The sequence below is a fragment of the Rhinoraja longicauda genome, chromosome 16 (genome assembly GCF_053455715.1).
Source record: "Rhinoraja longicauda isolate Sanriku21f chromosome 16, sRhiLon1.1, whole genome shotgun sequence".
Taxonomy (NCBI): domain Eukaryota; kingdom Metazoa; phylum Chordata; class Chondrichthyes; order Rajiformes; family Arhynchobatidae; genus Rhinoraja; species Rhinoraja longicauda.
In genome coordinates, this window is record NC_135968.1 from 20,705,419 (window position 1) to 20,711,418 (window position 6,000).

Here is a 6,000-nt window from a genome sequence, read left to right on the forward strand (position 1 = left end):
GTGGCCTTGCTGAGGCAGGGTGAAGTGTAGGTGGAGTTAATTGAAGGCTAGTGCTAAATATACAATCGATAATAGATATGTGGGAAATTCTGATTCTTGAATCTTGCTGAGTACACACCTCGAAAATCTGCACACAGCTCTCCTTAAAGGAGAGCAGCAAAGGTTCATCAGGTTAATTCCAGGAATGGGATGTCGAGACAAGCAACTTCAGATGCTGGTTAAACACGAAAGGACACCAAAGTGCTGGAGTAACTCAACAGGTCAGGCAGCATCTCTGGGAGGACATGGATAGGTGACAAGTGTAGGAAAAAACTGCAGATGCTGATTTACACCAAAGATAGACACAAAATGCTGGAGTAACTCAGCGGGCCAGGCAGCATCTATAGAGAAAAGGATTGGGTGACATTTCGGGTCGAGACCCTTCTTCAGACTGAGAGTCAGGGGAGAGGGAAACTAGAGGTATGAAAAGGTTCAGAAGTTGAGCGGCTTTTGCAGACTGATTGTGAAATTCCTCCTTGGACATTCTAAAAGTAATATTATAAGACACTTTTGAGGGATTTTGCCATTGTTCATGAGATCTTTCATGTCTCTGAGAGGAAAGATATTCATGCTGCCATGTAATTTTGCAAGACTAACAGATTGTCATAAAAACACATCTGGTTCACTAATGTCCCTCAGGGGCGGAAACCTGCCATCCTTACTCTGCCTGGCCCCGATCTAACTGCAGCCCAGCCAAAGTGGTTGACTCTTTGCAAACTGCCTTTCCAGTTCGGCCATACGGACAATAACTCCTGGACTCACAGGCAACTTCATTTCATGTGAACAAATGGGCGGCACAGTGGCGCAGCGGTAGAGTTGCTGCCTTACAGCGCCCGCGACCCGGGTTTGATCCTGACCACGGGTGCTGTCCGTACGGAGTGTGCACGTTCTCCCTGTGATTGCGTAGGTTTTCTCCGGGTGCTCCGGTTTCCTCTCGCATTCCAACGACGTGCAGATATGTAAGTTAATTGGCTTCTGTAAATTACCCCGAGTGTGTCGGGTAGAACTAGTGTGAACGGGTGATCACTGGTCAAGGCAGAATTGGTGGGTTGAAGGGCCTGCTTCCTCGCCACCTCTCTATAAACTAAAAACGAAAAAAATAAGTATTAATACATGATACCTATTTCCTCAAACTGCCATCTCAAATCTTATTTTCAGCCCTTTCGACCAATAAGATTGTAAAATTGATTATTCCTTGTTTTTTATGTTGAAGTCTGTTTCATAAGTAAAACCATATACTTGACCTTTTATAAAATGGTGAGAGATTTTGTAAATAATAATGGGATTGATAGCAATGCACCACAGCGGTTGATGTTTGCGTGGACCCTTTCAAAGTATGTATCTAAACGTGGATCTTGTGATGAGATTAATTTAGGAGGATTCACAATATATATTTCATTTACTTTCTCGACTGTCTGCCCTTTCCTTCCTGCTTGGTGTTGAACATGGTGTTTGTGGAATCTGTTTCCAGATTACTTATTTTTTCACGTTGTACAGTTCATGTATAAAACTGATTACAGATCATTGTGTTTCTAACAAATAAAAAAAAATGTTGAAATTATCCAAGTTTAATGGCAGTAGCTTTTTCTTACCTAGATAGCTAAGGAGGGTAAAAGTCTACACATAAGGATAGCTTCTTCGCTACCGATATCAGACTCCTAAATCAATCTTTCACACACCCCTCCCAGAGCTGCCTCCATTTACTCTTTCTCTTAAGTCTTACTTAGTTGCTTATTTCATTATTGTGCTTTAATATTCTTTTGCACCACTCGTATTTTTGGTAAGGATTGTAAATTGTCCCTAGTGTGTAGGATAGTGCTAGTGTACGGGGATCGCTGGTCGGTGTGGACACAGTGGGCCAAAAGTCCTGTTTTCGTGCTGCATCTCTAAAATAACTAAAACCTTGCACCATTCTGCTGGTTTGCCCTCATTCTATTTACAGTAAACCCTTGCAATAACAGACCTCCTCCGTACAGCGGCTTTCGGTTATAGCGGAGGGAAGCTCCCATTGCACCGCCCCCACCAGCCCCCCCACCACTTCCGTCAAGTTACCCAAGGAGCTGGCTTCACGTGACGTGCTTGCAGTTACGGGAGGAGAGAGCGAGCAGCACGAAGGCAGCTTGAGTACCGGGCCCTGGTGCACCACACGTGGGGCCTGGGGCTCTGCGATTCCCAGCCTTGGGTTATATAAGAAAATAACTGCAGATGCTGGTACAAATCGAAGGTATTTATTCACAAAATGCTGGAGTAACACAGCAGGTCAGGCAGCATCTCGGGAGAGAAGGAATGGGTGACGTTTCAGGTCGAGACCCTTCTTCAGACTGATGTCAGGGGGGCGGGACAAAGGAAGGATATAGGTGGAGACAGGAAGATAGAGGGAGATCTGGGAAGGAGGAGGGGAAGAGAGGGACAGAGGAACTATCTAAAGTTGGAGAAGTCGATGTACATACCACTGGGCTGCAAGCTGCCCAGGCGAAATATGAGGTGCTGCTCCTCCAATTTCCGGTGGGCCTCACTATGGCACTGGAGGAGGCCCATGACAAAAAGGTCAGACTGGGAATGGGAGGGGGAGTTGAAGTGCTCAGCCACCGGGAGATCAGTTTGGTCAATGCGGTCCGAGCGCAGGTGTTGAGCGAAACGATCGCCGAGCCTGCGCTTGGTTTCTCCGATGTAAATACGTTGACATCAAGAGCAGCGGATGCAATAGATGAGGTTGGAGGAGGTGCAGGTGAACCTTTGTTTGGGTTAAACTTTACCCCCCCAGCCCTCACATAGACACAAAGTGCTGGAGTATCTCAGCGGGTCAGGCAGCATCTCTGGAGAAAAGGAATAGGTGACGTTTCGGGTTGGATCCCCGAGCTCGTTTATAGCAACCAATCGGCAATAACAGATTGCATCCTCTTCGTTTTTTTGTTTTAGACATACAGTGTGGAAACAAGCTCTTTGGCCCACCGGGTCCACGTCGACCACAAATCCCTGCACACTAGCACTATCCTACACACACCAGGGACAATTTACAATTTTACAAGCCTGTACGAATTTAGAGTGTGGGAGGAAACCGGAGCACCCGGAGAAAACCCGTGTAGGTCACAGGAAGAACGTACAAATTCCGTACAGACAGCACCCGTAGTCAGGATCGAACCCGGGTCTCTAGCGCTGTAAGGCAGCAACTCTACCGTTGCGCCACCATGCCGCCTACCCCTCATTCCCATAGTCCGTTATAAATTCATAATTTATAATAGCAGAATTAGGCCATTTGGCCCATCAAGCTTATTTTTCCCTCAAACCCGTATTGCAAGTGTTTACTGTATCATCGCTGTATGTATATTATTGACTCTGTGAGCTTCACGTGGACAATGGATTTCATTGCACCCTGGTGTATATGACAAGAAACTAATCTAATCTAACATAGTCTCACCTAACATTATTACCATTTATATACGTAACTGCTAAACATCAAAGGATGCCATTTTCAGTAACACATCACGCAATTTAACACAGATGGTTTAATCGGAAGAGTTTACTATCCAATTGTCATTACTGTCAATTTATTCATAACACCTGCCACCAGCGAGAGAAAAAATTACCGAAAACAAAACAGCAATCTCCCACAGCATGTGTCAGGACAGGACTGAATAATGCAGTTACAATGTAATTCACAGCGCTGTCTGCAAACGCAGTCAAGTTTGGCTTTTATGGTTCAATATATCATCCTGACCTCATGATATGCCAAATGAATGCTCTTGAATAAACAGCAGCCTTTATATTCTAACGATCCACAAAGTAGGCTTCCAATTGTTTGGTATTTCCAAAAAAAGAATCCTCTTTTGACTTCTCTCGGGATTCCAGTCATTGAATGCTGCAGGGAAGTGCACACACAATGATATATTCTCCACTTTAGGCTTTAAAGATGCAGCGCAGAGACAGGCCCTTCAGCCCACCAAGTCCACACCAACCAGCGATCACCACATACACTAACACTATCCTACACACTCAGGACAGTTTACAATGTTATCAAAGCCAATTAACCTACAAACCTGCATGTCTTTGGAGTGTGGGAGGAAACTGGAGCACCCGGAGAAAACCCACGCACACACAGGTGCAAGCTCGGTGCAGACAGCATCCGTAGTCAAGATCGATCCCGGTTCTCTGGCGCTGTAAGGTAGCAACTCGACCGCTGTGCCTAAGAAAACAGTGGGGTGCAATGGGAAACAATTAGATTGGAGTCCAGGAGCCACTTCAATATATTTATGCTTTTTGTAGATTCAATTCACAGGGAGCTAGAAACATGAACTCTCACCTCCGAGTCAATGTCCCAAAATATGTGGTAGCGATGGCAGTGAAGCTATCAGTTTGCTGCTGTAACTCTGGAGAAACTGGCAGCTGACTCTGGGGTCCACCACACATAGCTCAATATAGAAAGACGGCCCTGATACAAGCAACTGCAGATGCTGGTTTACCAAAAAAAGAGACAAAATACTGGAGTAACTCAGCAGGTCAGGCAGCATCTCTGGAGTAACTCAATGGGTCAGGCAGCATCTCTGGGCTAACGCTCTGGAGTTATTTACAATATATATTAACGATTTAGATGAGGGAATTAAATGTGACATCTCCAAGTTTGCGGATGACACAAAGCTGGGTGGCAGTGTTAGCTGCGATGAGGATGCTATGAGGCTGCAGGGTGACCTGGATAGGTTGGGTGAGTGGGCAGATGCATGGCAGATGCAGTATAATGTGGATAAATGTGAGGTTGGATGGTGTCAAATTAGGAAAAGGGGAGATGCAACAAGGTGTGCTTGTGCATCAGTCACTGAAAGTAAGCGTGCAGGTACAGCAGGCAGTGAAGAAAGCTAATGACAGGTTGGCCTTCATTGCAAGAGGATTTGAGTTTAGGAGCAAGGAGATCCTACTGTAGTTGTACAGTGCCGTGGTGAGACTGCACCTGGAGTATTGTGTGCAGTTTTGGTCTCCTAATTTGAGGAAGGACATTATTGATATAGAGGGAGTGCAGCGTGTGCTCACCAGCTTAATTCCCGGGATGGCGGGACTGACATATGATGAAAGAATGGGTCGACTGGGCTTGTATTCACTGGAATTTAGAAGGATGAGTGGGGATCTTATAGAAACATATAAAATTCTTAAAAGATTGGACAGACTAGATGCAGGAAAAATGGTCCCGATGTTGGGGGAGTCCAGAACTAGGGGGTCACAGTTTAAGAATAAGGGGTAGGCCATTTAGGACTGAGATGAGGAAATCTGAGATGAGAGTTGTGAATCTGTGGAATTCTCTACAACAGAAGCAGTGGAAGCCAATTCACTGCCTGACCCACTGAGTTATTCCATTACTTTGTGTTTTTTGCTCAAAATTCCAGCATCTGCAGTTCCTTGTGTTTATTGAAAAAAGCATGTTGTCTTGTCCTTATGAACAAGCATACAATGCTGTTATGACGTTTTTTCAACACTGTCATTCTGCACATTCTGCACAAAACACAAAGTGCTGGAGGAACTCAATGGGTCAGACTATCTGTGGAAGAAATGGACAGACGATGTTTCAGATTGGGATCCAGATTCAGAGGAGTGGGGGGGGGGGGGGGAGAAAGCTGAAAAACAGAAATAGGGCGTGACAAAGCCTGGCAAGTGATAGATGGACAAGATGGACACGAGTCTGAAGAAGGGTTTCGACCCAAAACTTCACTTATTCCTGTTCAGAGATGCTGCCTGCCCTGCTGAATTACTCCAGTATTTTGTGTCGATCTTTGATGTAAACCAGCATCTTTAGTTCATGCCCACACAAGTGATGGAGGCATGGGAGGGGGTTTGATGGGCAGAGTAAGTGACAAAGGCTGGAGATGACAAGGAGATAAAAGTGTGAAAGATTAGGAGACAACCGAAGTGAAATATAAAGCCAGAGGGAAGGGTAGAGTGGAAAGGGCACGAGGGTGGGGGGGGGGGGGGGGGGGG